Source organism: Coregonus lavaretus (genome assembly GCF_964263955.1).
Source record: "Coregonus lavaretus genome assembly, chromosome: 1".
Taxonomy (NCBI): domain Eukaryota; kingdom Metazoa; phylum Chordata; class Actinopteri; order Salmoniformes; family Salmonidae; genus Coregonus; species Coregonus lavaretus.
Window position 1 is genome coordinate 53867258 of NC_139988.1, and position 9883 is coordinate 53877140.

The window sequence follows — 9883 nt, forward strand, 5'->3', positions numbered from 1 at the left end:
CACACCCCCTGCCCGTCATTAAAAGGTCAAAAAGGTTAATCGTCTCTTGTAAAGTTATGGGAGAAATGACAGGCGTCTGGTAACTGCAGATCTAGGGGGGAACTCAGTAGTTTAGTGTCCTCTCCTGAACTGGTTAACCAGATTGACCACTATGCTCAGCGCAGTGGACATTATGGTTTGCGAGGCAAGCAATGATAGGTGAAAGCAATATGGTACTGCAGGATGCTTTCTCTGGGGAATTCAATGCAGTGAAGAAAATGAGAGTTCTAGACCATTGTAGACTAATAGGTTTGAGATGGAAAATACAGCATGGACAGTGTAAGAGTATTTTTATGACAGTCTTTGAGGAGAAGGCCTAGCGATAAAATCTTCCAGGCTCTGCAGGGACACGGTCCTAATGAGAGCAATAAAAATAAAACATTTTCTTTCGATTCATTTATTTGTTAGAAAGAAAGATATTACCAGCAGAAATATATTTCCAGAGCTCCCTCCGTTTGACATGCAGTACTGGAAGAGGTCAGAGGAGAGAAGACTGGCTGCAATGAACAAAGTAGGAAGTAAGTTATTACTGTTTGATTTGACAGATCCCAAGCAGAATTATCTCCCTACTGCTTTTGTGGCCTTTATGTGAATTACATACAGCAGTGGAGGCTGGTGGGAGAAGGTATAGGAGGATGGGCTCATTGTAATGGCTGGAATGGCATAAATGAAACAGAGTCAAACAAGTGTTTTCCATGTTTGATGTGTTTGATACCATTCAATTTATTCCATTCCAGCCATTACAATGAGCCCGTCCTTCTATAGCTCTTCCCACCAGCCTCCACTGACATACAGTATATAGTTGCCTGCCAACTATGTAATACCACGGGTGCGAGAGAATTTTCACTCTCCGCAGTTTCAGAAAGCAGGGGTGTATTGTGTCAAATTGGTGTTTGATGAAATCCCAGAAAGGGAGGGATCAATATTTTGATCCGCAAAAGCCAATGACAATGCCAATAAGGGGTAGGTAAAGAAATGCATCAAGATCTAAGAGCAGTTTATCCCCAATCATAACCTAAACAAGATTCAACTGACCTTAGATCACTGTTTATGGGGTACTTGAATCCTCACTGTGCTTTGTATGGCCCCTGCCCTTCTTTGTCCCTTAGAGACCAAGAGCTCCTCAAGAAATGGCGTACCCATGCTAGGATCATGCAGGAGAGGAGCAGCTTAGAGCACAAGCAGGAAAGGGGTGAGAGAGGAGGTATGCCTGTTCTGTATGTCTGCTTTCACTACTTTCTAATTTTGCAATCCACCATTTTTTTCACATACCTGAAGTTCACTTCACAACCAGAGGAGAGCAGCATAACACCAGCCTGAGGAAAGGGTTTCACACAGTCATTGGAAAGAGAGAAAATTAGAATTAGAAGAATGCTTTCAGTTCTGTTCTTGTTATAAGGAAACTGTCTGAGAGAAGTGGATAGAGAGAGACTGACTTGAGTCCTTGTTTCCATTCTGGGTGAGCGGACGTTGAAAAAGATAGTGTCAGGCTGTGCAGACACTTAGCTGAAGCTGTCCAGGTAGGAGCTAGCGACAGGCCTAGCTAGCGATGGAGCACTGTGCCTCCAATGTGCAGAGTCAGTCATCCTGCAGTCAGATGTCGCCAGGGAAGCCCCCCAACAGTAGGTAAACACACCCTTCCACAGAACGCTAGCACACACACAGTCAGATACACAGCAGCAGACTAGTACATTAGCAAGTGTAACATAGACTGTTCTCTCTGCTACCGCACGGCAAGCGGTACCGGAGTGCCAAGTCTAGGTCCAAAAGGCTTCTCAACAGCTTCAACCCACAAGCCATAAGACTCCTGAACAGCTAATCATGGCTACCCAGACTATTTGCACTGCCCCCACACCCCCACCCCATCTTTTTACGCTGCTGCTACTCTGTTAATTATTTATGCTAGTCACTTTAACTCTACCCACATGTACATATTACCTCAACTACCTCAACTACGGTACTTAAACTAGCCGGTGCCCCCGCACATTGACTCTGCACCGGTACCCCACTGTATATAGCCTCCCTACTGTTATTTTATTTTACTTCTGCTCTTTTATTCTCAACACTTTTTTGTTGTTGTTGTTTTATTTTACTTTTTTATAAAAAAAATAAATACACTGTTGGTTAAGGGCTGGAAGTAAGCATTTCACGGTAATGTCTACACTTGTTGTATTCGGCGCATGTGGCAAATAACATTTTATTTTATTTTATTTTATTTGATGAACATTCGGTCCCACTCCCCCGACTTCAGTACGAACCACAACGTACCAGAACCAGGGTATAGGGATGCCCTAGCACTCAGAGCAACCCATAGCTGTATATAGATTTTTTTATACTTATATTTTTATTATTTTTCAAGCATAGGTTTAAAGCACATCAATTCATTATAGAGGTAGTGGAAACAGCATTTGAATACATTGTTTACAAAGTCAAAAACATAATTCCAGAATGTTATTATTCTAGTACAAGACCAAAAAATATGTAGGTAGTTTGCGAACAATTCCCCACATTTTCTCCAGCATTCACTGGTTGTTTCTGGTCTTATGTTCACCATTTTGTCTGGAGTTAGAAAGTACCTACTAATTATTTTCCATTGATATTCTTTCCATATTGTTGAGTGTGTAATGGTATGAGCATTCCTACAGACTTCCTCCCAAGTTTCATTTTCAATGTTCTCCCCAAGTTCAGATTCCCACTTGCACTTAGTTTGCAGAGCATTGTTCTGTGTCATGACAGCAATAGATTAGAATAGTTTTGTTATTTGTTTACTACTAGTTGCCCTTCTCTGAGTATTGATTAGGTGTGTTTCTATGGTTAGTGGGCTCACTCTTCATTTTTACCCAGTTGGGGTGTTTCAGTAAATAGTCTCTTAGCTGTAAATAGCTAAATAAATCAGACTTTGGCAAATGAAAGTCTGAACTTAGTTCACTGAATGATTTAACCATAGGTGCATATCTAATATCTAAACTCTTCAGCAATGTGCCAGGATAGTAGTAGTCAATCTGTGTCACTGAATGTCCTGTCATCCATCCTTAATTTACTATAAACTCACAGTTTTGGTTATATATGAAGAAAATACCAGCTTTCTATAGAAATGTATGTATTTCTTTGTTACAGGTACCGATGTCTCTGTGTAGTGTTGCTGAAAGTGGTGGGGTCAAAACCCACAACCCCCTACCAAAGAGGATCCAGAGATAGATTGTTCCTGTACCAGAAGGAACACAAGGAATCCTGGTATGATGTAGCTAACAGGTCTACTCAATGTCTATCGATAGTTACACTGTTGCAATAACCCACTGGGCACACACTGGTTGATTCAACATTGTTTCCACATCATTTCTACGAAATTACGTTGAACCAACGTGGAATAGACATTCAATTGACGTCTGTGCCCAGTGGGCAGCTACTAACAGCAGCCACCAACAGAACCAATGGCAGATAATTCAAAGATGTTCAGAGACATCTAGTGGAAAGAGGGTGCTTGTACAGCCATCTCTTTAGTTCATTGCATATACACTGCTCAAAAAAATTAAGAGAACGCTAAAATAACACATCCTAGATCTGAATGAATGAAATAATCTTATTAAATACTTTTTTCTTTACATAGTTGAATGTGCTGACAACAAAATCACACAAAAATTATCAATGGAAATCAAATGTATCAACCCATGGAGGTCTGGATTTGGAGTCACCCTCAAAATTAAAGTGGAAAACCACACTACAGGCTGATCCAACTTTGATGTAATGTCCTTAAAACAAGTCAAAATGAGGCTCAGTAGTGTGTGTGGCCTCCACGTGCCTGTATGACCTCCCTACAACGCCTGGGCATGCTCCTGATGAGGTGGCGGATGGTCTCCTGAGGGATCTCCTCCCAGACCTGGACTAAAGCATCCGCCAACTCCTGGACAGTCTGTGGTGCAACATGGCGTTGGTGGATGGAGCGAGACATGATGTCCCAGATGTGCTCAATTGGATTCAGGTCTGGGGAACGGGCGGGCCAGTCCATAGCATCAATGCCTTCCTCTTGCAGGAACTGCTGACACACTCCAGCCACATGAGGTCTAGCATTGTCTTGCATTAGGAGGAACCCAGGGCCAACCGCACCAGCATATGGTCTCACAAGGGGTCTGAGGATCTCATCTCGGTACCTAATGGCAGTCAGGCTACCTCTGGCGAGCACATGGAGGGCTGTGCGGCCCCCCAAAGAAATGCCACCCCACACCATGACTGACCCACCGCCAAACCAGTCATGCTGGAGGATGTTGCAGGCAGCAGAACGTTCTCCACGGCGTCTCCAGACTCTGTCACGTCTGTCACGTGCTCAGTGTGAACCTGCTTTCATCTGTGAAGAGCACAGGGCGCCAGTGGCGAATTTGCCAATCTTGGTGTTCTCTGGCAAATGCCAAACGTCCTTCACGGTGTTGGGCTGTAAGCACAACCCCCACCTGTGGACGTCGGGCCCTCATACCACCCTCATGGAGTCTGTTTCTGACCGTTTGAGCAGACACATGCACATTTGTGGCCTGCTGGAGGTCATTTTGCAGGGCTCTGGCAGTGCTCCTCCTGCTCCTCCTTGCACAAAGGCGGAGGTAGCAGTCCTGCTGCTGGGTTGTTGCCCTCCTACGGCCTCCTCCACGTCTCCTGATGTACTGGCCTGTCTCCTGGTAGCGCCTCCATGCTCTGGACACTACGCTGACAGACACAGCAAACCTTCTTGCCACAGCTCGCATTGATGTGCCATCCTGGATGAGCTGCACTACCTGAGCCACTTGTGTGGGTTGTACACTCCGTCTCATGCTACCACTAGAGTGAAAGCACCGCCAGCATTCAAAAGTGACCAAAACATCAGCCAGGAAGCATAGGAACTGAGAAGTGGTCTGTGGTCACCGCCTGCAAAACCAGTCCTTTATTGGGGGTGTCTTGCTAATTGCCTATCATTTCCACCTGTTGTCTATTCAATTTGCACAACAGCATGTGAAATGTATTGTCAGTCAGTGTTGCTTCCTAAGTGGACAGTATGATTTCACAGAAGTGTGAATGACTTGGAGTTACATTGTGTTGTTTAAGTGTTCCCTTTATTTTTTTGAGCAGTGTATTTTGTCCCCTCTGTGAAATACTTTTGTTCAGCTGATTGTTTTAATGAATTACTTTTTTCTGTTGTCCACTACTGACAACAACGACACACCAGTACCTGTCTTTTTAATAAATACTGGACATGTAAACTATTGATGCTAAAGAGTACACCCCAGTATTTTACATGCTAAGATGATAATGACTACCACATATAGTGGTATGTAGCTAAGATCATTTTTTGTTTGTGGATTGGGAGTTCATTTGACCCTTGACAATTGTGACCTCGGGGTGGCCAGAGACAGGGAGTTGGAGCAGCGTATATCAGGAGCCATGGTCAGATGATGCAGGAGGCCCAGGGGCACTGCCCAAGAGGAGACAGAAGCTGCATCTAGAATGGCGCTAGAGAAAATGGCTGCCGTTTTACAGCCCTCTAACCAATTGTACTATTACAGTGGGGGAAAAAAGTATTTAGTCAGCCACCAATTGTGCAAGTTCTCCCACTTAAAAAGATGAGAGAGGCCTGTAATTTTTCATCATAGGTACACGTCAACTATGACAGACAAAATGAGGAAAAAAAATCCAGAAAATCACATTGTAGGATTTTTTATGAATTTATTTGCAAATTATGGTGGAAAATAAGTATTTGGTCAATAACAAAAGTTTCTCAATACTTTGTTATATACCCTTTGTTGGCAATGACACAAGTCAAACGTTTTCTGTAAGTCTTCACAAGGTTTTCACACACTGTTGCTGGTATTTTGGCCCATTCCTCCATGCAGATCGCCCCTAGAGCAGTGATGTTTTGGGGCTGTCGCTGGACAACACAGACTTTCAACTCCCTCCAAAGATTTTCTATGGGGTTGAGATCTGGAGACTGGCTAGGCCACTCCAGGACCTTGAAATGTTTCTTACGAAGCCACTCCTTCGTTGCCCGGGCGGTGTGTTTGGGATCAATGTCATACTGAAAGACCCAGCCACGTTTCATCTTCAATGCCCTTGCTGATGGAAGGAGGTTTTCATTCAAAATCTCACGATACATGGCCCCATTCATTCTTTCCTTTACACGGATCAGTCGTCCTGGTCCCTTTGCAGAAAAACAGCCCCAAAGCATGATGTTTCCACCCCCATGCTTCACAGTAGGGATGGTGTTCTTTGGATGCAACTCATCATTCTTTGTCCTCCAAACACGTCGAGTTGAGTTTTTACCAAAAAGTTCTATTTTGGTTTCATCTGACCATATGACATTCTCCCAATCCTCTTCTGGATCATCCAAATGCACTCTAGCAAACTTCAGACGGGCCTGGACATGTACTGGCTTAAGCAGGGGGACACGTCTGGCACTGCAGGATTTGAGTCCCTGGCGGCGTAGTGTGTTACTGATGGTAGGCTTTGTTACTTTGGTCCCAGCTCTCTGCAGGTCATTCACTAGGTCCCCCCGTGTGGTTCTGGGATTTTTGCTCACCGTTCTTGTGATCATTTTGACCCCATGGGGTGAGATCTTGCGTGGAGCCCCAGATCGAGGGAGATTATCAGTGGTCTTGTATGTCTTCCATTTCCTAATAATTGCTCCCACAGTTGATTTCTTCAAACCAAGCTGCTTACCTATTGCAGATTCAGTCTTCCCAGCCTGGTGCAGGTCTACAATTTTGTTTCTGGTGTCCTTTGACAGCTCTTTGGTCTTGGCCATAGTGGAGTTTGGAGTGTGACTGTTTGAGGTTGTGGACAGGTGTCTTTTATACTGATAACAAGTTCAAACAGGTACCATTAATACAGGTAACGAGTGGAGGACAGAGGAGCCTCTTAAAGAAGAAGTTACAGGTCTGTGAGAGCCAGAAATCTTGCTTGTTTGTAGGTGACCAAATACTTATTTTCCACCATAATTTGCAAATAAATTCATAAAAAATCCTACAATGTGATTTTCTGGAGAAAATAAATCTCAATTTGTCTGTCATATTTGACGTGTACCTATGATGAAAATTACAGGCCTCTCTCATCTTTTTAAGTGGGAGAACTTGCACAATTGGTGGCTGACTAAATACTTTTTTCCCCCACTGTATGTGTTTTTTCACGTTATTTGTAATTTATTCCGTACATAATGTTTCTGCCACCGTCTCTTCTGGATATCAGGACAGCGATTACTCACCTCGTATTGGATGAAGATTTTTTCTTCAACAAGTCAGACGCAAATTATATTCTACAGACACCTGACAAGGCCCAAATCCCAGTCAAATCCACGTAGGTCCGGGTAACTTGTAAGGATCTGACGGCGAGCGAGTAAACTGCCTCTTCCATCAATCCTATTAGCCAATGTTCAATCATTTGAAAATAAATTGGACGACCAAAGATTAGGGTTATCCTAGCAACGGGACATTAAAAACTGTAATATCTTATGTTTCACCGAGTCGTGGCTGAACGACGACCTGGATAACATACAGCTGGCGGGATATACGCTACATCGGCAGGATAGAACGGCTGACTCCGGTAAGACAAGGGGTGGCGGTCTGTGTATATTTGTAAACAACAGCTGGTGCATAAAATCTCATACTAAGGAAGTCTCGAGGTATTGCTCGCCTGAGATAGAGTATCTCATGATAAGCTGTAGACCACACTATTTACCAATATTTTTCGTAACTCTCTATTTACCACCACAAACCGATGCTGGCACTAAGATTGCACTCAATGAGCTGTACATACCCCAACCAGAAGCCATGGATTACAGGCAACATCCGCACTGAGCTAAAGGTTAGAGCTGCCGCTTTCAAGGAGCGGGACTCTAACCCGGACGCTTATAAGAAATCCCGCTATGCCCTCCGACGAACCATCAAACAGGCAAAGAGTCAATACATAATTGCAGCCTTACCGCAAAAATGGAAGAGGAAAGTGGAAGGAGGAGAAAGTAAGGAACTTGTCTGTCGGCCTTGCATTAAAGAACATAATTGGTTAAGGAAAACTGTGATAAATAAAAAGGTATATCAGTTTCATTTAAGGACCAAAGGATTGACAGCCGTCCCATATAGATTGCAAAATTGGGAAGAGATTTTTTACGTACTGATCCCAAGGCATAGTGTTTATGAACTGATACACAAAACGACACCGGATTCAAAACTTAGAATCTTTCAATTTAAATTATTATGTAAAATTCTTGCTACCAATAGAATGTTATTTATATGGGGGATACAATCTTCCCAGCTCTGCAGATTTTGCTGTGAAGAGACAGAATCATTAGATCATTTGTTTTGGTACTGTCCATTTGTAGCTTGTTTTTGGACACAGGTCCAGGAATGGCTAAAGGATTGCAATATTTACCTGGAGCTAACCCTGCAGATAGCACTACTGGGTGATCTGAAAAGTCATAGTCAATCGATCAATAACATAATAATACTATTAGCAAAAAAAATTATTTTCAATTCACAATCAGTAGAAACAATGAGAATAGAAAGGTTCAGAACTTTTGTAAGACATCACAGTACAGTTGAAATATATATGGCAAATAGAAATCCTATATGGATGGTGTTAAAAGATAGATGGGAGGTGTTGAATGGAATTGAAGGATGGGACTAATAACAACTAACAACAAACAATAACAAGATAACTAATAATGTAGGTACGCTGTGTCCATAATAAGTGTATGGGTTGTAGGTTGGGAGCTTTTGTGAAGGAGCACAGTTAGAAAGATATGGCATATAGAAGCAAACCGGATGGACATCATGAAAATGATCGGAGAGGTTGAGAGTAGAACAAGTTCAGGAGAAAGAACAAACAAAATGTAATTACTGTAAAATTGACTGTGTCCATAAAATGTAGATAGTGGGTATGGGCTGGAAGTAGAGGCCTAGGCGTTGTTGTTCACTAGTTTACTCCAAGTGGGGAAAGGGTGGCGGGGTTGGAAAGTAATAAAGGGGAATATATATGTTTAAAAAAAGGATATGTATGTGTATGTATATATATATATTTACATTTACATTTACGTCATTTAGCAGACGCTCTTATCCAGAGCGACTTACAAATAGGTGCATTCACCTTATAGCCAGTGGGATAACCACTTTACAATGTTTTTTTTTTTTTGACTGGGCTGAGCGGGAACTATGCTTCCGCAGAGGTAGGGGAGCCAGCAGGCCAGAGGTGGATGAACGCAGTGCCCTCGTTTGGGTGTAGGGACTGATCAGAGCCTGAAGGTACGGAGGTGCCGTTCCCCTCACAGCTCCGTAGGCAAGCACCATGGTCTTGTAGCAGATGCAAGCTTCAACTGGAAGCCAGTGGAGTGTGCGGAGGAGCAGGGTGACGTGAGAGAACTTGGGAAGGTTGAACACCAGACGGGCTGCGGCATTCTGGATGAGTTGTAGGGGTTTAATGGCAAAGGCAGGGAGCCCAGCCAACAGCGAGTTGCAGTAATCCAGACAGGAGATGACAAGTGCCTGGATTAGGACCTGTGCCGCTTCCTGTGTAAGGCAGGGTCGTACTCTCCGAATGTTGTAGAGCATGAACCTACAGGATCGGGTCACCGCCTTGATATTAGCGGAGAACGACAGGGTGTTGTCCAGGGTCACGCCAAGGCTCTTCACACTCTGGGAGGAGGACACAACGGAGTTGTCAACCGTGATGGCGAGATCATGGAACGGGCAGTCCTTCCCCGGGAGGAAGAGCAGCTCCGTCTTGCCGAGGTTCAGCTTGAGGTGGTGATCCGTCATCCATACTGATATGTCTGCCAGACATGCAGAGATGCGATTCGCCACCTGGTTATCAGAAGGGGGAAAGGAGAAGATTAGTTGTG

The 9883-nt window shown here is 43.7% G+C and overlaps 1 long non-coding RNA gene across 1 annotated transcript; it reads right to left on the minus strand.

Moving 5' to 3' along the window:
* Positions 1-465: 465 nt before the first annotated feature.
* On the minus strand, positions 466-1587 carry LOC311140739. Its single transcript, XR_014614177.1, has 4 exons — positions 1476-1587; positions 1312-1355; positions 1075-1183; positions 466-536 (listed from the first exon to the last, which is right to left on the minus strand). It is a non-coding gene; the product is annotated as an uncharacterized lncRNA (long non-coding RNA).
* Between the last annotated feature and the right edge of the window lie 8296 nt (positions 1588-9883).